This window comes from Thermobia domestica, chromosome 17, assembly GCF_964235325.1.
Source record: "Thermobia domestica chromosome 17, izTheDome1.hap1.1, whole genome shotgun sequence".
NCBI classification, from domain to species: Eukaryota; Metazoa; Arthropoda; class Insecta; order Zygentoma; family Lepismatidae; genus Thermobia; species Thermobia domestica.
The window spans coordinates 131,313,817-131,336,922 of NC_137470.1; the positions used below are offsets into that span (position 1 = coordinate 131,313,817).

Consider the following 23,106-nt stretch of genomic DNA (forward strand, 5'->3'; position numbering starts at 1 on the left):
TAAGCCGGGGATCGAACCAGAGACCCCGTGCACCAGAAGTAAGCGCTCTACCAATGAGCCACCGGTTTGAGAAGCGATATTACAGGCGAAGTGAAATATTTTTAGGACGTTTATTTGATTACTTAAAGCAACTTCTCGCTATTACAATTTCTATTGTATGATGATGAACGTTAAAACTGCAAGTGGTTGATTTCTGTTACTTTCGATTTGAAAAGATTAAGAGAGAAGATAATATATATTCCTAAAACACTAAATCGATACCAAAAAACTCTTCTTGATATTTCTAATCGTTTTTGCTCTATGTAGATGATCAAAACTGGAAGTTGTTCTTACTCTGGTGGAAGAACGCAGGCAGAAAGTATTTGAGAATAAAATCTTGTGACGAATATTCGGACCCAAGAGGAACGGGAATGGTGATTGGCGGAAACTTCATAACGAGAAACTGCAGAATTTATATAGTTTATCAAACATTGTTAAAGTAATCAAGTCTGGGAGGCTCAGGTGGGCAGGTAATGAAGCCAGAATGGAAGAAAATAGGAATAGTTTTAAAGTTCTGACTGGAAATCCAATGGAAAAAACATCCATTAGGAAGACCTAAGCGTAGATGGGAGAACAATATTAACATAGATCTCGCAGAAATAGGAATACAAAGCAGAAATTGCATCCTATTGGGTAAGAACAGAAGTCAATGGAGAATTTTTGTGAACGCGACATTGAACGTCCGGGTTCCCATAAACTAGAGAGTTAGTTAGTTAATCTGTGGCTGATTTTAAAAGATTGCTTACGTTCTGGAATATGGGCTATAGCTTGCCACCACCGTCAAAGACTCAGTTATACATTAATACATTAACAAGTGAGTCTATTAACAAACTTGGCCGGGACAACACTCTAACTCTCTATTGGAATAAAAATAGCAATTGAAAAATTCATATCCGTTCAAGAGTTATGGTGCGAAGTAACGGACAGACTGACGGACGTATTAATAACACAATCTTACAAATCTTTCTGTGTAATTCTGATAAAATGTATACGTCAATTTAATTTCGATTAACTTTTATGACATTTCTATCATTGGATGGTAATTTCTACCAAACCAATAAACCACGTGTACCGAAGCACAACAAGAATAAACTTGTTTAATCTTCTGAGATTAGAAATTTACTACGTTCGCAGTGTTAGGACTGGACATATCTCTGTTTTGCGAATAAATCAAGCATTTAATTTGCAGAAGCAATCATGTTCTGATTTAATATCCTTAGCATTTTGATATAATGGCATGCTAAATACTTCATAAATACAATTTTAGACGTGGTGATTTCCTGTTCTGAAGTGTGAAATCGTCAGTTCCTTCTGCATTGCCAAGAAAATGCAAAACTACCGAAAGTCAGATCGTTGAGTCAGTCTCTTATGGTCTATTGTGGAGCGTAACGACTGCATTTTGATCCAGTTGCTTTGGTTTTCACAAACGTCGGAAGCATCTTTACAACTGGGAACAAGGGCTGAGTGAAAAATAAGGTAAGTCATATTACAATGAGGTCAAATCTCCGATGCTCTCCTTCAAACAGCTATCTATACTATGTATTTTTAAAATTAATTCTTTAGTTGTTTTCCATTGTACTCTCAAAGACAAATTCTTTTGTTTTAGATGAATTATGCTGTTTTTCCACAAGGATAAGGAAAAGAAAAAAATCATGTGCATGGCAGTGATAGAGCAGATTATGGGTCACATTTGTCACGACTTTTATCTGAATCATCCGGATCTGGGTCTCGTTTTTTCAGACCTAGTAACCTTAAAATTTCCGAAGACCCAGAAATACTCAGTGACCTTAACAGGCTCGGTGACCCAGACAGAACCCGTTATCCTAATGTATCCGGTGACTCAGACAGACTCGGTGACACAAATGTACCCAGTGACCAAGACAGATTCAGTGACCCGGACATACTCGATCACTCAGACAGACCCGGGGACCCGCATATACCCAACAACCCGGACAGACTCTGTGATCCTGATAGACCCGTTGAGCCGAATATAACGGGCGACCCGGACATACTCTGTGACCCGTACAGGCTCAGTGACCCGAACGAACTCGGTGACCCAGGCAGACCTGGCAACCTGAATATACCCGGCAACTCGGACAGACTCAGTGACTTGAATTTATTTGACGACCCGACGATTCGGAAGCAGTCAAAATATCAGTTCCTCAGTAATCGTCCAAAATTTTATGGTGAGTTAATGATTGCCCACTACTCGATCCCGAATACTCATTTATTTGCATTCCGGTGTGACATATCTTAATCGGAATACCATGTTTTGAACATTTGAAATATAATTTCATATTATACTATACTGGGAAGTAATATAATGCTCTCCAATATAGACTATACAATAAGATTTAACAAGACATTGAGTTTGGCAGCATGTTTTATATTCTAACGATAAGATGTACATGTTTCCTGGATTGAACTTTGACCATCTTTCATAAGAAAAACATGTAGCTTAACATATCTTTGATTTTCACGAATTTATGCACTTATAAACCATGTAGTTATATTTCAGTGCAACGCTTTGATACAATTGACAAGCGAGAAAGAAAATTATTCATTTACTGAAAAGTAGAGGTGCAAAAACCCAGCTTTTCATTAGGGTGAATGTTTTTTTTCCTATAAAAAGTCATTTTTGGTGGGGGTGAGACAAAAAATTTTGCTTTCTTGACATTTTAAAAATTTTCTTGTTCAAGCACCACTTCTGTTTTTCTGCAGTGGATTCTACAATTAATTAAATGCATTTATAGCATTAAGTAGTGTGAATCTATGTTCAGTCCTGGGCTCGCTATCTTAACTGGTTGTGACCCTGACCTTGCATCTACTACGTGTAAGTATAAGTTATGCAACCCATATGACCAAAGTGTTGTTTTAGTTGCCTAAACATTTTATCAAGTAGCCGAAAGTTATACATCTTGATATATGTTTTTTAGTGGTTGCTTAAATGGAAAAATGAAATGAAATCTTTGAGTTTTACGTCCCACGGTTATGCCGGTTAGGCTAAAGGAGACGGTGATGATGAGAGATGAGTGAAATGGTGGAATGAAGAAAGTGGGAGGAAACGGGAGTACCCCGAGAAAACCCACGAGCACGGTGTTTGTCCACCACAAAGTTCACTTGGCGGGGTGCTTAAATGGAGTCTCGTAGTTAAGAGAAACATACAATAAACCAAGAAACATAGTAAAACATGTTTGTGCTGGTATAAAATCTTGCTTACATCTTGTTCTCCGTTCGGGAAAAATTTTATTCTAAGCTCCAGAGTTCAGTTTACAAAATTAACGTCATAAACAGCTATTTTTGGTATGATGTTAGTTTAACATTATTATTTTTATATTTTTTCTGTCGTATCTGTTACAATGTGCCACGATTTTTGAATAAGAAACTTGTGGATAGAGTTCTAAATATTCTATTCTCGAATTTTGGCAGCCTCAATAGATCTTATATATAGTTGCAACGAAGTTGGGATTAGGATCAGGAATTACATTTCTGGGTTTTATATACGTCCATGTTAGCCCGTCTCGTATGAGGGATGACGTCCCTCGGCGAGCACACTATCCGAGGAAAGGGAAGGAAGGAAGCGGCCTGGAACCTATATGTTAAGTATCATCCCGGCATTTGTCTGGTGTGAATGAGGAAAACCCAGGAAAACCTCTCTCAGGATGGCTGGTCTGAAAAAGCTGTTACACTTTTTCGACCGAGTGTCCCCGTGATTTTCGTTGAACGTTAATTTAAAAGCTCTATAAACAGTTAATTGGAACTAGAAAACTCATGCCTTTTTTTCTTTCCTATCGAATGACTGCTTTACTTTGGATCATGGTTTTTTGGACTTTCTTTTTACAATTGAGTGATTCATTGTATATTAGCGTTATAATGGGATAACAGATACGCAACATAAATTTATCTCTTCACTCAAATTGAAATATTTTGAAAATCAGTCCCGAAATTTCACAGGCAAAAAGCCGTGAAAAATTATTTGAAAAAAAAAAAAAGGTTCACGTTGGCTCAGTGGTAGAGCGCTTACCTCTGGTGCGTGGGGTTCCCAGTTCAATCCCCGACCAATTTTGTGGTGGATAACATCGTGTCCGTGGGTTTTCTCGGGATACTTCTGTTACCTCGCACTTTCTCATTCGATCAATTCTTCCATCATCGTTCACTTGCTTTAATCATCGTCTTTCTTAGCCTAAAAAGGCATAATTGTGAAACGTTAAACTGAAATATTTTATTTTCATTTTTTCCCAGAAAGCCTATTTTTTCCAAGCGCTTGCATCCCTAGTGAGAACACAGAGGGAAACGAGAAGATACTCTTTGTTATAATTACATTAGCAGACTCACATATAGTAAGTTGACCGATGATGGCCACCTCAAAAACTCTTCCTTATAACTTCAAAATATACAAACAGAAAAAAAGATGTGGGTTTTGAACAGTGATCCATCCACTTACCATTATCGAATAAATTATATAATACCCTTTAGTACTTGCGAAGAACATGAGAGAAATGACTTAGCATTCAAAATCAGGATCATAGGAAACCTAGGATTTAGGGTTTAGGATTTAGATTTCTGGGCTTTCGGCATCTAAGACCATTTAGCCCTTCACGTTTTGAGAGATGACGTCCCTCGGCGAGCACACAATCCAGGGAAAGGGGAGGAAGAATGCATTGGAGAAGGAAGGAAGAGGCCTGGGACCTATAAGGTAGGTACCACCCCGGCATTTGCATGGTGTGAATGAGAAAAACCCAGGAAAACCTCACTCAGGGCGGTTGACCTGAAAAAGCTTTTACACTTTTTCGGCCGAGTGCCCCCACAAGGAATCGAATCCGGGACCTCTCGCACCGAAGGTGAGAGTGTTAGCGACTACGCTACGTGGGGCCACATATAGGAAACCTATACCCAAAGGAAACCTATACCCTATACCTTTGTATATGGGAAACCTATATACAAAAAAGAATACGATTTCATTAGAAAAATAGTTAGATGCAAGTATGTTAGGCAACCGTGTATCCTATTTAGTACATGGATAACAAAATGATATTTACATTATTTCAAGCTACGTAAGGCAACATATAAAAATGTTAAAGTGCGCTGGGGCAAGCAAGAAAAAAAGAAAAAAAAAACTCCGCTGGAGAAATGAGTAAGTGAAAACTTTCTTGAGGATAATAGTAAAATGTGCTGTCCATATATCTATATCCATAGTTTTTCGTATTGCATGTCCAATTTTAAAAACTGTTTGTGTTAACCACAAAACTTTTGAACATTGGACATATTTTATTTTCTTACTACTTAAATTTTAATATTACAAACCTATTACACACCCAAACATTTCCACAAATTTATTTCGTACTAGTTAGCGCATCATATGACTACTCACTTCTTGTTTGCTCACCGCGCACTCCAAACACTGCATCCAATAAACTATATTCATAACACTTCTCTTGTACTAACACTTCTCTCGTACTAATTCTTTCTGCAACACATGCAGTCATCAGGATGATCAAATGATAATTTCACTTTCTTTCTCGCAAGAAAGTTCTTGCCAGTGGTTACATGTAAAGAAAAAAAATAAACCACTTTGGAAAGCCATTCTACCTCTGGTATCAGCAAAGATGACTAATGATATCAAAGACAAGTTTTGCATAGAATCCCGTAATGTTATGTGTAATTTTATAAAATATCCTTGAAATTGACATATTTGCACTTTATAACTCAAGTACTCTAACAATACCTACCAAAACTTCTAGCGAAGTTGACAACCTATTCCGCACGTCAATTTATACTTGGATACACCATTATTACTATCACGTGATATGTCTGTGAGAACTGTCAAGGAGTGATCATCATCGATCAATTTACTCTAATTTCCATGCGTATGAAAATACTTCGTGGTCTGCAGTTTATATCGGGTTATGTCCGGGTCACTCCGAGTCAAGGGGCTTTCCAGGTGAGACGCGGTCACTATGGGTCATTAGTCTGCTTTTCGGGTCAGACTGGGTTGCGGGTGTGCCCAGGTCAGCAGGTATGGTACGTCATGAGTCTGACTGCCTCTGGGTTTTTCAGGTCACAGATCACAAATTTCCTGGCTTGTTCTATCACTGATGCACGGCAATAAATGAGATCAGGTGTAATATCAAGAGAATATTGAGATGTCAGCACAATCGGATAATTACATTTTCGTATTCTACTGTTATGTTGTATCACATTGTTTAACTAGTAAGGAATTCCGCACAGTTTCTAATAATTTTGATTGATGTGAAATTAGAGTGACATATCGAGAAAAACTATGTGCTTCCTTCTGACTTTGTGACTAACTTGTGTTCTTTCTGTGCTCGTAGTCGTGAGTTCGAATTCCGGCGTGGGTGCTTTCCTTGGATAAATTCGGAAAAGATGTTTGAATATCTTGTAAAGTTATACTATTTCTCTTTACCGACAGATATTGAATGCATTGAATTAATATATACAAACCGGAGAAATGTTTGTATAAATAAAATATATCTAAGTTGCAAGTTCCTGCTGGATCCCAGTTTAAAATTTTATTCGAAACAAATACTAATATTTTTTTCATAGATTATTTAATGTGTTGACATAAATCTGTTTGTCCAGAAACAAGTACAAAAACTAAAAACGACCTTATATTGCTTTCTCTATAAGCTAAAGAAACACAAATAGATTATTTTTTAGTTATTTATTGTTTTGAGGTAGAAAAGTATTTATTTCACAAGCATAAAGAAATATTTAAAAAAACAGTGAACAAATTTGCATTAGTCACTAGATCAAAATGGAAGTTAGGAATACAAGTTTTTTTGTTTTTCTTTTAAAAATAATTATTGTTTTGAGGAGGAAACGTAACTTGTTCTAAAAAGCATAGTAGAAGCAATTGTTGGAGCATATTTGTCACTGCCGCAAAGGTAAAATGTTGATTGCAAATACATATAAATAGTTTCTTTTTCGTTTGTTATTTATTATTATTTCTATGATTTTTTTTAGCTTTACAAACCATTTTTAAAATATTGAGAAAATAATCCTATGGACCAACTTCACTCTCCCTTCTGAACCCCAAGCTTAAAGATATTTTTTTAAAACGCAAACAACTTAGTCCTTAATTGTTTCAAGATAAATATAAAATATTTCAGGAATATAAAGAAAGAAGTGAATTTCGTTTCACAGTTGTAAAATTTACGGTAGACTTCAAAACTATGGAATTCAGTGTTGAAGCACATTTATAACTTCCGACTGCAATAGAAGATAGCATGAGATGAAACGTGTTATACATTAAATTTCTACAACTTCTTGTCTTAGTAGAGAACATCAGGAGAAAAGTGGAACTTTTCTTAAGACACTGAATCGATTCCAGAAACAAGCCTGTCATTATATATTACCGTTCTTGTTTTATGACGATCAACATTGAAACAGAAAAAAGTTGCTTTTCATCACCAATGGTTTGAATAGAGGGTTAGCGGAACACATTTTTCCAACACTGAATTGATTGAAAAATTTGCTTCTCGATTATCATTTATGGTTTTCTGCGATGTAGAAGTCAATATTAAATGGAATTACTAGTGAATTTTAAACACTTCCCCTTTTCATAGAAATCTTTGAGTTTAACGTCCCGCGATAATGGCCTTTTATGTAAGAGAGATGAATAAAGCAAAAGAATAATGATGGAAGAATTGGTGGAATGAGAAAGTGGGAGGAAACTGGAGTACCCCCGAGAAAACTAACGGACATGATGTTGTTCACCACTAATTTACTTTCCTGGGAATCGAACCATGGACCCTACATACCAGAGGTAGGTGCCCTGCTACTGAGCCACCGCAAAGTGCTCAGAAACTGGGAAAAAGCTGTCAAAAATCGAATTTGTCAACTTCGACGCCTATGACTCGGTATTGATATTTGATTATAAGTATGTCTCCAGCTTCGAAACCCGGAGTTTCAGGACAATAATATTTTCACTGTCCATAAAATGCATGTAACCATGAACACATAAAAATGAAAAATCAGTAAAAAAAAAAATGAACCAAAAAATATATGTTTTAACCATTTATATCGTTTCTGAGATCAATGAAAGCGGTTGGATAGTACATTGGACTCAAATACTTTGTGTTTAGTGAAGAGTTTTATTTGTTATCTATTGTCATATCATTTATATGATAGCTTTGTTAGCGTTACCGAAAAGTTACATATACGCTGATGTTAGTAGCTCTGTGTCCTTGCTTATCTGCACAATAAGGTTTATTGAGTTGACCATGAGTAGTACAAAGGTTGAGCATTGGAAGTATCTGCGGCCAAGTGTAGCTGAAGGACTCAGCCCCATCTAACTGGAAATGCGTGATGAATAATGTTGTGACCGCAATCGAGATCCTCTATATGAGCCTTACAAAGGGATAAGGCATATTGTCTTGTACGTAATGCGGATTGCTCTTCGTCCCTGAATTAAAGTTGTAGTGAAAGCCTCATACATATTGCAGTGATAAACTATCAGTCATGTGGAGCTGCTGTATATTACATGTCAGCGCAGTAATATATTATAAGATTGTACACTGAATCTTTTAATCTTACCGAAACAACGTAATCTTGAACTAAATCATATTTCAGTAAGTATTAGTGTTTCTTCGAAGATGGTGTGAGTGCAAAACAGCGAACTTTAATTTTGTATTCTAAGGCCAAACACAGATTTGTATTAGACCGTCTTTTCATTAGCTGCACATACAATTATAGGGAGAGGATATTGAATCTGTAACCGCTTATTGGATGCATATTAACACTTGTCATAATTTCGTACTGGCTAGCGATGTCTAATTCATATAAGGCGTCAACATGTTGTTTTCAATTTATAAACTATATGTATGATTCACGATGGCTGATTTCAAGATGGCGGCATTCATTGTTCCGTGTCCTCCCCAATTTTTCCTCACCTTTATTACTCCCCTACATTATTCCTTTGGTAATATTTTGCAGTATTTGACATTTATGCGAGAGGTTTCCAAACTTTTGGACCACCCTGTATATATAAGTAGTAAGGGGGACACCTGACTGCGTTTTGGACTTTGACCCCGTCTTTGTGACGTCATAGGTCAAAGGTCAATGACCTTGGCCCGGGGTCAATGACCTAGGGGTACATAGGACCACCCACTCTAAATTTTGGCAGGGGTACCATGGCCCACCCTTTAAATTTGGCAGGGGTACCTAGGAACATACCCCTTAAATTTTGGAAATTGCTAAATCTAAAAATTTGGTTTGGTAGCCTAGGACCATAGTATGTACTTCTATCAGTATTGGGGGTCTATGTCGTTCCCTTTCATGGGTAAAAAATTGCCAAAAAGTCAAATTTCGGGGGTTTTTACCTAATTTATCCCCTTTCATGAGGTGTTATTACCCTACATGTATATATGTGCGTATACAGGGGTCCATTACCTTTCACAAGATATGGGTATATTAATGCACCCCTTGAAAAATTTGGGAGGGGTACTTTGGCCCACCCCTCAAATTTTGGAAATTGCCCAATTTAAACATTAGGTATTATAGTACTGAACCCTAACATGTATTATGATAAATTTGGATGGTCCACTTCGTTCCCTTTTAGGGGTACCAAATTGCCAAAATATAAACGTAAGCAATACGTAGTACCTCGTGTTCGGTTTTTACATAAATTATCCCCTTGGATGAGGTCCTATTACCTTATATGTTTATATGAGCGTATACAGGAGTCTATTACCCTTCATAAGACATGGGTATATTGGTGCACCCCTTTAAAAATTTGGGAGGGGTACCTTGACCCACCCCTTCATTTTTAGAAATTGCCCAATTTAAACATTTGGTATAATAGTATAGAATCCTAGTATGTATCACTATAAATTTGGGTGGTCCACCTCGTTCCCTTTCATGGGTACAAAATTACCAAATTTTAGTACAACCACGTGTTTGGTCTTTTGACCTAATTTATCGCCTTTGATAAGGTGTTATTATCCTATATGGTTATATGAGCGTATACAGGGGTTCATTACCTTTCATAAAACATGGGTATATTAATGCACCCCTTGACAAATTTGGGAGGGGTACCTTGGCCCACCCCTTAAATTTTGGAAATTGACCAATTTAAACATTTGGTATAATTGTATAGGACCCTAATATATATTACTATAATCTCGTTCCCTTTTAGGGGTACAAAATTGACAAAATATAAATGTAAGCAATACGTTGTACCACGTGTTTCGTTTTTTACCTAATTTATTCCATTGGGTGAGGTCCTATTACCTTATACCGTTATATGGTCACGTATGGGGATGCATTTCCTATCATAAGACATAGGTACATTTGTACACCCGTTTAAATTTTTGGGAGGGGTACTTTGACCCACCCCTTTAATTTTGGAAATTGCCCCTTTTACATGCTTGGTATTATAGTATAGGACCCTAATATAGATTAGTATAAATTTGGGTGGTTCACCTCGTTTCTTTTCATGGGTACGAAATAGCCAAATTTTAGTACAACCACATGTTTGGTTTTGGCTCAATTTATCCCCTTGGATGAGGTCCTATTACCTTATATGGTTATATGTTCATGTATATATTGGTCCATTTTTTATTATAAGACATGGTACATTGATGCACCCCGGGAGGGGATTCGATATCATAGTACATGCCTCAACATTTATCATGATAAATTTGGGTGGTCCATCTTGTTCCCTTTCATGGGTAAAAATTGCTAAAATATAAACATAAGCAATATGTTGTACCATGTGTTTGGTTTTTGGCCCAATTTCTCCCCTTTGATGAGGTTCTATTACCTTATATGGTTATATGATCATATATATGGGTTCATTTCCTATCATAAGACATGGGTACATTGACGCACCCTTTAAAAATTTGGGAGGGGTATCTTGGCTCATCCACTTGGTTTTAGAAATTGTTTAATATAAGCATTTGGTATCATAGTACAGGACTTCAATATGTACCACTATAAATTTGGATGGTCCACATCGTTCCCTTTCATGGGTAAAGAACTACCAAAAATCAAGTTTCGGAGGTTATTGACCCCTTTGATAAGTATTTAGCACGTTATAAGGGTATGTACAGAGGTTTATTACCTTTATATGTTTATGTTCCCTTTTAAATTTGGGAATTATCAAATAACAAAATTCGGTAAACGTTTTCTAGGACCCATTGTAGATGTTGGTGTTCCTCTTATGACCAAATATTCAAACTTTAAAGGTTATTGACCTATTTTTTGATACGGCTTTATTATTAAATGAGTACAGGATTTATTACTTTTTTATAAGACACAGGTGTATTTGTGTACCAATCTTAAATTTTGAGAGGGGGTACATTTCTTATTGTCATATCAATAATTGGCAATTCTTCTTAAAATTGGATAGTATCTCATTCATTGGGTAAATCATTGTCAAATATGAGTATGATCACGTGATCAGTTATTGACCTATGATGGGATTAGGAGTCCAGGACATTGGTACATTGAAACTTTGTAGGATAATTTGATAATTGTCAAATGAAATTACGTCATTGGTTTTGATTATTACCGCCAAATATAAACGTAAGCAAGACGTTGTACCACGTGATTGTCTTTGATGAGGTAGTGTACAGAGATTCATTTCCTTTGTTGTGGTACTTCTTAAGTTTGACTACATACTTCTAGAAAACAGTTGGTTCTACTCAGGTAAACAATTGACGGACAGTATTGACCTTATTGAACATATAATGATATGATTAACTCTAAGACTTAGGTATATCAAGAGAAGTATTCTTTAAATTTGGGAATGGTGATAAACAGAATTTTAACATAAGGCGCGAAATTAGAAACAATACTTTGAACTTTAGTCACAGCTCATAGTCTAAGATCATTGGTGGTGATTGATTTGACCTTGAGCTTTAGAAATCTGATAGCTAACTTTATTGAATCTTATGACTCATAGACGAAAGGCAATACATGCTACAACAGTTTGAAATTTAATCATAAGGTGATATAATCTGACACTAGCAAAGTTATTGTTAATGCAATTTGATTGGCTGATCACTATCTTTCCTGCAATCTGATTGGTTGATGATTTTCAAATCTTTTCTCTCAAAAACAAAAAAATTCGAATTTTCAAACAAAAAATTTCAAACTAAAAATTTTACGTTTCACGGTTAACCGTCAAACTTAATCCGTTTTTTAACTATTCGATTAACAAATAAACGGTTTTGATCATATTTATCAGTGAGTGCAAAATGTTGAACGAAACCAAGATTTTTAAATATTAAACAAAACTTAAAACTGAATGCAGCAAAGATTTGAAAATCATCAACCAATCAGATTGCACGAAAAATAGTGATCAATCAATCAGATTGCAGGAAAGATAGTGATCAACCAATCAAATTGCATTAACAATAACTTTGCTAGTGTCAAATTACATCACCTTATGATTAAATTTCAAACTGTTGTAGCATGTATTGCCTTTCGTCTATGAGTCATAAGATTCAAGATTCATAAGATTCTAAGAGTCATATTAGGGTCCTATACTATAATACCAAACATGTAAAAGGGGCAATTTCCAAAATTAAAGGGGTGGGCCAAAGTACCCCTCCCAAATTTTAAACGGGTGCACAAATGTACATATGTCTTATGATAGGAAATGCATCCCCATACGTGACCATATAACGGTATAAGGTAATAGGACCTCACCCAATGGCATAAATTAGGTAAAAAACGAAACACGTGGTACAACGTATTGCTTACGTTTATATTTTGTCAATTTTGTACCCCTAAAAGGGAACGAGGTTATAGTAATATATATTAGGGTCCTATACAATTATACCAAATGTTTAAATTGGTCAATTTCCAAAATTTAAGGGGTGGGCCAAGGTACCCCTCCCAAATTTGTCAAGGGGTGCATTAATATACCCATGTTTTATGAAAGGTAATGAACCCCTGTACACGCCCATATAACCATATAGGATAATAACACCTTATCAAAGGCGATAAATTAGGTCAAAAGACTAAACACGTGGTTGTACTAAAATTTGGTAATTTTGTACCCATGAAAGGGAACGAGGTGGACCACCCAAATTTATAGTGATACATACTAGGATTCTATACTATTATACCAAATGTTTAAATTGGGCAATTTCTAAAAATGAAGGGGTGGGTCAAGGTACCCCTCCCAAATTTTTAAAGGGGTGCACCAATATACCCATGTCTTATGAAGGGTAATAGACTCCTGTATACGCTCATATAAACATATAAGGTAATAGGACCTCATCCAAGGGGATAACTTAGGTCAAAACCAAACAAGTGGTACTACGTATTGCTTACGTTTATATTTTGGCAATTTGGTACCCCTAAAAGGGAACAAAGTGGACCATCCAAATTTATCATAATACATGTTAGTATTCAGTACTATAATACCTAATGTTTAAATTGGGCAATTTCCAAAACTTAAGGGGTGGGCCAAAGTACCCCTCCCAAATTTTTCGAGGGGTGCGTTAATATACTCATGTCTTATGAAAGGTAATGGACCCCTGTATACGCACATATATACATGTAGGGTAATAACACCTCATGAAAGGGGATAAATTAGGTCAAAAACCCCGAAATTTGACTTTTTGGCAATTTTTTGCCCATGAAAGGGAACGACATAGACCCCCAATACTGATAGAAGTACATACTATGGTCCTAGGCTACCATACCAAATTTTTAGATTTGGCAATTCCGAAAATTTAAGGGGGGCGGTCCTATGTAACCCTGCCAAAATTTAGGGGTGGGCCATGGTACCCCTGCCAAAGTTTAGAGTGGGTGGTCCTATGTACCCCTAGGTCATTGGCCCTGGGCCAAGCCGTAAAAGGGAACGAACTTCAAAAATCCCGGTCATAAAAGAGAGTGAGGATGAGTCATTCGGGCCAGGGGGGGGTACTACTATATAACTGCACGTATTGCAGCAGGGGTTCTTCGAATCACTTTAGCAGTAGTTGCAATCGATTTAGAAAGGAAAGTCACATTTAAAACGATAGAGAGACGTCCGTCAACTTCCATCGTTTCGAAATAAACTACTTTAGTGCGCTTTTTCCAAGTTTCCGACAACTGTGCACCGTGACCCCGTTTTTCGAGTATTGAAGGTAATTGCGGTGTGCTCTCTTAAAACATTGAATCGGCGAAAAAAGACAGCTTGTCGTTGGCTATTATTGTTTTTTTTTCTATATCGATCAACGTTGAAGCCGGAAACGTTCGATTTATACCACTTCCGGTTTGAGAAGAAGGATAACGGAGATGAAACATGTTGTTGGAATACTTAATATAGTGCAAAAAGTGCTTCTCTATATCTCTTAGGGTTAACTCACATATCGTGTGCCATCACCACGCCGTGCTCCGTCCATGCCGTAGCCCAGGAAGTTTATATTAAGATTTTCGCATTGAAAATTCATTGTATTGTCTTTATTTTAATTCTCACATTAGCCGTGCCTGTGGTGGTACAGTGGTAGAGTGCTTTCTGATGCGTGGGGTTCATGGTTTGATCCTCGACCAAGTAAGTTTGTGGTGTACAACATCGTATCCATACGTTTTCTCGGGTTATGGGGCGTTTACACTTGGTCGATTTAGTCGCACGACTAAATCGACTCGCTGCATTTGCCACTAAATCAAAGCAACTAGGCCGAATTAGATCGATGGATGTGTTCAATTATTTCAACCACAGAAAATAGAACGTCTTTCAATTCAGTTGCCAGTCGATTTGTCGCCTTCGATCAACAAGCGATTAAGTTGAAGTCCCGTTTACACGGTCGATTAAGTTGAAAGTGACGTCAATTCAACTGAATCGAACCCAAATCGACTAAGTGTAAACGTCCCATTACTCCCGTTTTCTCCAAGATTCTCATTCCATCAATTCTTCCATCATCACACACTTGTCCTACCCATCGTCTCCTTTAACCTAACAGAGCATAATCGAGGAACGTTAGACTCAAAGATTCCCTTTCTTTTCTTTTTGTGCAGGTTCTGAATGAAGACGCGACAATGACAGGTGCTTACGGTCAGTAGAGGAATAAAGTTCGAGAAAAAAAAAACTTATTATTTGAAGACTAAACCAATGCCGAAAACTCATTTCTCGCTATCTTGAATTTTTTCTACTTTCTAGAACTTAATATTGAACCAGAAAATAGTTGATATCTTCCACTTTAGATTTGAATAGAGGGTGAAGGAATGAGATGAAACTTAGTTTTTAGTTGCTGAATCGATTTTAAAATACCCTCCTAGCAATGTGTTACCAATCCTGCTCTGATGCTTGTCGACATAAAAGACGGACCTACGTACGGACAAACGGACGTAATGATATAGCCATTATACAAGAGTTATCATGCTTATGCATAGCATAGTATGGAAACCTAGAAATATAAAGAATGCCTATTATTTGGAACGAGCCAAGAGAACCTACGTTCAATGTAAATGTAAGATTTGGCACGTTTTTGTACTTTCATACATGGAAGAAGTGATGTACCCAGCATTAACCTTTCGTCGCTTTTGCCTGGAGGTTTTTCCAGGTACCTACTTTGCAAGTGCTGAATGAACTCGTCAGCTGGTTTGTAATGACAGAGAGAGAGAGAGAGAGAGAGAGAGAGAGAGAGAAAGAGAGTTATAAATTCCGCTCCCACCGGGAATCCAACATAAATAGATACGCAGAATTATTTACGACTACGTCACTTCGGATCTTCGAAGAACATAAAGGAATAAAAATAATGACAATTCAGATATTCGCTGTCACCCCAAATTTACATTTAGAAAAATCAATAGCAGATCGTTTATTTTTGTGTTTTATTTAATTCTATTTTCCGCTCTCAGCTTTTGAGTTTAGCAAAGTTCAAAGTAACACATTCAAGAGATTAATTAATACAGACCTAGCATTCGACTGCGTGTTTAGCCTGTTTGAAAAACTAATGTTAATACCTTCGTTGAAAGTATGTATATATTTCTAATTCTGCTTTATACACTAATTAGGAGAATGCACGTTCTTCGCACGGGAAGAAAAAGGTTTATGAGAAATATTTAAAAGCTATATACAACACTTTTCTGGTTTCAAATATTTCTCAATACAAGTTTTATTTCGCTGAAATTATGTTCATAATGACCCTTAAATTGTTCCTAAATAAATTTTAACTACATCAAGATCAAGTCAAGTCGTTTTATTGTATGCGAAAAAAAAATGTGAGTTCACTAAAATGCATAGAAAACGTTAGGCATTTTTTTTATGTTTTCGACATCCACAAATATATATTTTAATGTGCTTATTTTGGGAAAGTTATGTTGTAAAATCTCTTTCTTAAAACCGGAATTGGAAGACTTTCCCGTTCCGTGGAAATTGATATTCAAAATTTGTAACCCTTAAACTGAGTTTTCCCAAGGTCAACATTAAGTCTCTTCCCACTATCCATAATTAGCTAAATTGTATTTTTGTGTTAGATTTTCATATTGCATATCTTAAAATTTATAGGACCTTAATCGTTCTGACGCATGATTAGTGATATTCTATAGAGTTCGACTATCATATGTTGCCTGCAGTAGTCAGGCCTTTAGTATGACGCTAATTATACGTCAAAACTACTCTGCATAAGGCCCGTAGTGTTCAAATTTGATGACTATATACTGAACGTTTCGAAAGAACATTATAATAATAATGCAGTGTTCGGAGAAGGCTACATAGCCTTAACTTCTACACGTAAAAGAAGTCATAAATAAATAAATAAATAAATTTAGCTAGCTAGCCTTAACTTCTACACGTAAAAGAAGTCATCAATAGATGAATAAATAAATTCAGCTAGAAACAGACCAAGTCCGCTTTTCGATATTATATTCATTTTTTGTAAAACTTCATCTTATTCTCAGCCTAGAATTTAATGTACAAAATTGTATAAAATTTCAGGTTCTCGACACAGGAGTTCCAATATATGATAGATGGTTGAAGCCCCTTCTTCCCTGTAGGAATGAGCAGTGTTGTCTTCCAGTTCTCGTAGCTCAAAAACAAAGTAACAAAATTAAAATGCAGGGAATTCAGAATTGACAAGGCACACCAGTATTTTATAAATAAGAATTTGGTAGAGAAAAAGGTAAGGGATTCGGAACTTGGATTGCTTAATCAATGAAACAGAACACTTTCTATTTGGATACAGATTGTGAAGTGATACGGATGAAAAAGAATGAAAGAGAATGAGGATATGTTTGGCGTAGGCATCATCTACCCAGTACCTGGCTGTCGATCTCGGCGATTCTCTAACGATGATTTCCTCAGTGTACGGTCGTCCTCCCTCTGGTACATGATCTCCATGGAATTGATACCCAAATGACGAGAACAGAAGTCCGGAGAGGACGTAGATAAAATCCGCATTTCAGCGGCGATGAACTTAACTAAAGTGTGAACGCTTTTCTGAACGTCGTAATATTCTTGTTTAATATCAAATTACGCAAATACAAGTGTTAGCTTTATTATGGGACGGTAAAACTTGGACTTAAGAATCTAAAATCGTGATCCGCCCGTTCACATGTTCGTCACCGTCTTTCTTGATCAGAACTCCTCTCTCGTCGTCACCAATCTGTTGTTTTTGTTCAGCGATCTTGGCCAATCTCCCCTTAGTTCAATAGATTAGCACATGGATAATGAAAACAGAAGCTGTGTAGATTAACGCTAAATAAGCAGCGACGCAAATATGTTAGTTATTGCCCGGGACAAGAACTCGCCTTAGCGCTCTCCCTGACCAACCAGACCAAATATTTGCGCAATTTTGCGCCCTTCCAATATGCGCCAGAGGCACAAGCCCCGTTCACACCCCTAGTTATGTCACTGCAAATAAGGTGATTTTTGGAACGTGGACAAAGAAAACAACCTGCTAGTTTATTTATTAAGGAATACGCATAAAAAAACAAGTCAACATACCATAGAAATTGTTTTATGTCTGCAATGTAATTAAACTCTTGGTTGCGCTGAAAGGATATGGGAATTGAAATATAACTCTGACATTGATCTGATTACGAGAATTTTTGTCCAGTCTTCTCTGAATGCGAAAGAGGGCCGGTGTTTTTGCCTTTGCATAGGCAACCTGTCTCCATGTGTTGTGTATGCTAACGCTTAATGGAGTTCTTGTTAGGTGAATCGACCCCAAACTGTCTTCGCAAATTGCGTTGAAATGTGATAACGAAAGTTGTCTTTGCATATTCCACAGCACAAAATGCCTTCTGTTGTTGTGTGCGTGCCATCTTGAAAAATGTGGTCTTGGGAACGGCGGATAATTCAAACAGATCTTGGAGTATGTAATGGCAATCCTTATCACTGACACCTTTCTCCATATACTGAGAACCTAGGAAAAATAAACAAAATGATACAATATTTTCGGACACCCTGTATATATACAATGTGAACCATTTATCTTGATAGGCCTACACTCTTGTAAGATTTGAACTAATGGAGAGAAAACGTTTAAACGTTGTACCATGCAAATGTAGGCAGAGGGACATAATTTGCCATCCTATGTGATACCACAAGGAGAGCGGTGGCTCAGTGGTAGAGCGTTCACTTCCGTTGCTTGGGGTCCCTGGTTCGATCCCAGCTCGCGCCATGTGGATTTGTGGTCAACAAACATCGTGCTCGTGGGTCTTCTCAGGGTTCTCCCGTTTCCTCCCACTTTCTTCATTCCACCATTTCATTCATTTCTCATCACCACCGCCTCCTTTAGCCTAACCGGTATATCTGTGTGACGTAAAACTTAAAGATTAATTTCATTTTTTCTGTGACACCACAAGGCCTGTGGTATGTATGGCAATATCTGTGGAAAACACTACAATATGTACAACGTTCTCTTGTTCATCGTGTCCAAAAGTGTGTTGTGCAAACGGTGGCCACTTTGCAAATCTGAAACATATTTCTACATACCGGAAGAACAATGTGCTCTTTTACAGGGAATTCACTGATATGAAGGCGAAATTTTAAAAGGTGCTTTCCGGTTTCTTCAAAAGACATGGTTGCTTTCGGCGTTGGTCCTGCGGACTTTATCATGCCACAAAGGGTTAACAAAGAGATGAGACCAGGGCCGGATCCTGGATTTTCTGAAAGGGGTGCACTAATAACTATAAGTACATTTGAATTAAATTTAATTTTTTGCCTTTAGGTATCTGTGTTGTGTATGAGGAATTGACTTAAACTATTGTTTTTGCAAAACTTCGCTTTCTTTTAAGCCCGAAACGGAAACATTACATAGAATTTTAGGAAAGTATTGCTTTTTCACTGCCAGTAGTGTATATTCACTTTACTTTAGATAGTGTATATTCAAACCGGAGGGGGAGCACATGCTTTGGTGCAAACTCCTAAATCCAGCCCTCGATGAGACCTATATAAAGCAATATACGATATTGCCTTGAAAATCTGACACATGAAGGTAAATTCCAGTGCACAGTTTTCAAGAAAACCGTTAAAACCATTTTTTCGGCTCTAAAATAAATTGTTTGTTGCCATTACTAATTTGTAACTTTTAATCTGCTAAAATAGATTATACATTTGTGTATTTCATAGAATCTCTATGAAAAAAAAATAAGCTGTTAACTATATCTATTGCTATATATTGAGATTGTTCTTTTAACGGTGGCATATGTAATCCTAACATGATTCAGATATTCCTAACAGTTACAAATACATTACTTGAAATCATCAATGAATCCTGTAGGAAGAGAGAGTGAAGTTATAATCAACATGCACGACAGTGTATGGCAGCCAAGTTCCGCGAAGAAAATGAAAGCTGGCCTGCACTGCTGTAAGAATGTTATACACGAAAATGAGTTGGGGTAAAACCGCCGATTTTGAGGCTTTGTAAAAACAATTCTATTAAGGATAGAAATATGAGATGTAGAATTTAAGGATATATCTAAGAGATGTGCTAATTTACCAAATGTCACATTCCTAGCTTCAACCATGTTGGAGTACTGGACCTCTAAAATATACAGTTTTCCGGCTCACTGATTCACTGACTCACTCATCAAATTGACTAGGTACTTCTCAATGAGATACAGACTTGAAACTTTGCATTATAGTACCCCATAATAACTTGAGTATGGAAAGGTCTGAAATGTGAGGAATGTGCTATGGGAATTCTTTTATGGGCGAAAAACTGTCCTTATCCAAACAGAGATCGGGTCATTCACTCACTCATCATTAATTAGGTACTTCCTAATGAGATAGAGACCTGAAACTCTGCATAATTGTACCTACCTTACGTAATGACTTGAGTATGGAAAATGTTTCAAATTTAAGGAATGTAGTGTGGGAATTTTTTATGAAAGAAAAACTGGCCTTTGCCATTAGCTAGTTCTTGTTGGTATAAAGATATGAAACTAAAGATACCTTATAACGGCTTTTGAGTATAAAATTTGAGGAATTTGCTATGGAAAAATTTCCATTGGCAAAAAAAAAGTCGGGAACAATTTCGTTATTCAACACATCATGTGCATAATGATAATGTTGTCAATCGTCCGAGTGGTCGAGTGGGTACCCTCTCCGCTGGTCTATTGGCTATCACGTGTGCCTTTGGTGTATGGGGTGCCGGGTTCGATTCCCGGTGGAAGAGCCTTTGGAATTTTAACTGTCCTCGATGTTTCTGTGTTCGTGTCCCTATCGTTCTAGGTTAATGGTAAAACGAGCTAAGCTCACTGAGGAAAATCCGGACAGCAGTATATTGTATATAAAAATAAAAATATACGGGATCCTTATGTTTACTATAGAAGTCAGTACTTAGCATACGTTAACGATATGCTACATACTTTTCCCGTTTAGATGTTACACCATATCGTTGGGGATGTCTGACATCTAAAAGTCTTCTGTACATTACATATAAATACATATGTTGCGTACATCAGCTATAAGTTACATATGTCCATCTGTTTGTGATATCCTGACTTCTTATATACAGTTCTATCGTTCGTACGGAAATCACGTTTATTCGGAACACTTATACGGAAAGTATGTATAAAATATACCTTTTCAGTTATATGTTTAGTGTACGTTAAGTCCAAAAACTACAAGATTTACACATGAAGCCTACGTTTTTGCGTGCGCCACATACTTTTCTTCTCAGTGTGCGAGTAAAGCAAGTGGCTCCTAGTAATAAGTAGTTAAGCAAGGTAATGAAGCACGTTGAGTGAACAGCTAACTTTTTTAAGGAGTAGGCTAAGGCGCGTACATACTGCCGTAAATTTCGTGGTTGAAAACCCAGACAAGGAAAGCTAATATTTTTTTGTGAATATTTCTCCTTTATTGCAGTCATTAGTATTAAATAGATATCGAAATTAAATTGATAAGTAAGAGAAGATAGAGGTGGAGATATTTAGAGTTAACGAAGTTTTCCAAGAAATGTGAAATCCAATTGTTCGACTTTTATATAAGATATGTTGGTAGCAAATATAATGAAGTTTACAAACTATTTGAAAGGCGTATATCATTGAAAGGATATTCCGAGGCAGCATGAAACTTCGCAACAAGCGCGTCATGTAATGAACTGTGTAATTTCGCAATGTGGAAGTTTAGAGAATAACTAAGTATATTGAAACACCAGCCATGTCTAGTGATGTAGCATCGAGGATTCAGCATCAAGGGTTTGGGGCCCTCTTGATACTCTTTGTATTTAGGTAATCAAAAATGAGATGTTAGCGATCGTGATTTTGCAGCTTGGGTAAATGAATTAGAATCTCGTTTGGATATGACTCTTTGACAGATATTTAATAGAAGAAATCCTTCCCGCTGGTCAAGTGGCTAGCATGTACGAATTTGTTGTACAGGGTCCTAGGTTCGATTCCGGGTGGGAGAGCCCTTGGGAACTAATGTTGCATATGACTCTTTTAAAAATGTACAATTCTAAATTTAGATCCAACAGTATGACACAATTGAGAATCCCTATACGCAATATTGATATGGTGAACTACAAAAATAAGTAAAATCTGAACAAAAACACCACAGGTGCAAAAAATGCAGTCAAGTTCGTCAGCCTTAAAACGAGTTGAGGTGAGGATAGATGAGCCAAGTTCCTTGGCCACTGCATCTGAAACGAACACTGGAACTTGGCGCGAGGTGTCAAGGAAAATTATGTTAAGGAGCCTTAGGGATAGTGGTGGGTTTGGAGCCGCTATCAACCTTAGGAATATCAACTTTGCTAAGGCGCTAAGGCACATGTACAATATACTGCAGCAAGATTGGTGGTTCGAAACTCAGACAAGGAAAACTTATAACCCCCCACGAGGTATCAGGGAAAATGATGTTGACGAGCTAAGGGTGATGCTTGTCACCGTGGTATATTCGGGGGCGACCACCAGCCCGAGGGCTCAAATATCCCGTCCGTGAAAACAGGAACAGACATCTTGATGTATTTGAATATGTTAGATACTTCGCGCCAAGTTCCAGTGTTTGTTCCAGATGCAGTGGCCAAGGAACTTGGCTCATCCATTCTCATCTCAACACTTATTGAGGTTGATGAACTTAGTTGCACTTTTTGAACCTCTGGTGTTTTTGTTCAGATTAATAAAATAAGCTTCCTGTATCCGTTATTGGCGGGGACTGGTGGCCAGTGCACCGAATTTCAAAGCGATAGACCATGATTCTAATCATACTCATGTCACTTATTATCTTTTCTGTTCACTTTTCCATTCAGGAACAATATTGAAGAACAGCAGGACACCAAGAATTTCGTGAAATGCTAATATCAAACAAATATTGGTAAACTAAAGTAATAACTTTGTTACGTTATATAAGTAAAGTTATAATGTATGTTTATGTTTTGAACATAGTAAACAACAAAATACATTTTCAGAAAAAGAAAAAGACATGACAGTTTTCAAATATCAAAGTGAACAATATCCAGAAACCCCACGTAGGTCAAATAGTGAAGCCATTTACTATTCTGAATTCATACGGATATGAATCCCGTATTAAGTCTGGACTCATACTGGTAAGTGACTGAAACCAGAAGACTATGTAAACCTAGGCAACAGCTTTATTTTATGTTGATGCATTTTATTCGGAATTTTTGCATGAAAATAGTGGCTAATGCGCTTCATTGTATT

General features: G+C 36.9%; 1 long non-coding RNA gene across 1 annotated transcript in view; it reads left to right on the plus strand.

Annotated features, from left to right (window-relative positions):
• The first annotated feature begins 1,404 nt into the window (after positions 1 to 1,404).
• Positions 1,405 to 23,106, plus strand: part of LOC145674343 (uncharacterized) — an 81,851-nt gene continuing 60,149 nt past the window's right edge. Inside the window, exon 1 of the long non-coding RNA XR_014128899.1 lies at positions 1,405 to 1,515. This is a non-coding gene — a long non-coding RNA (uncharacterized LOC145674343). The remainder of the gene's footprint in view (positions 1,516 to 23,106) is intronic.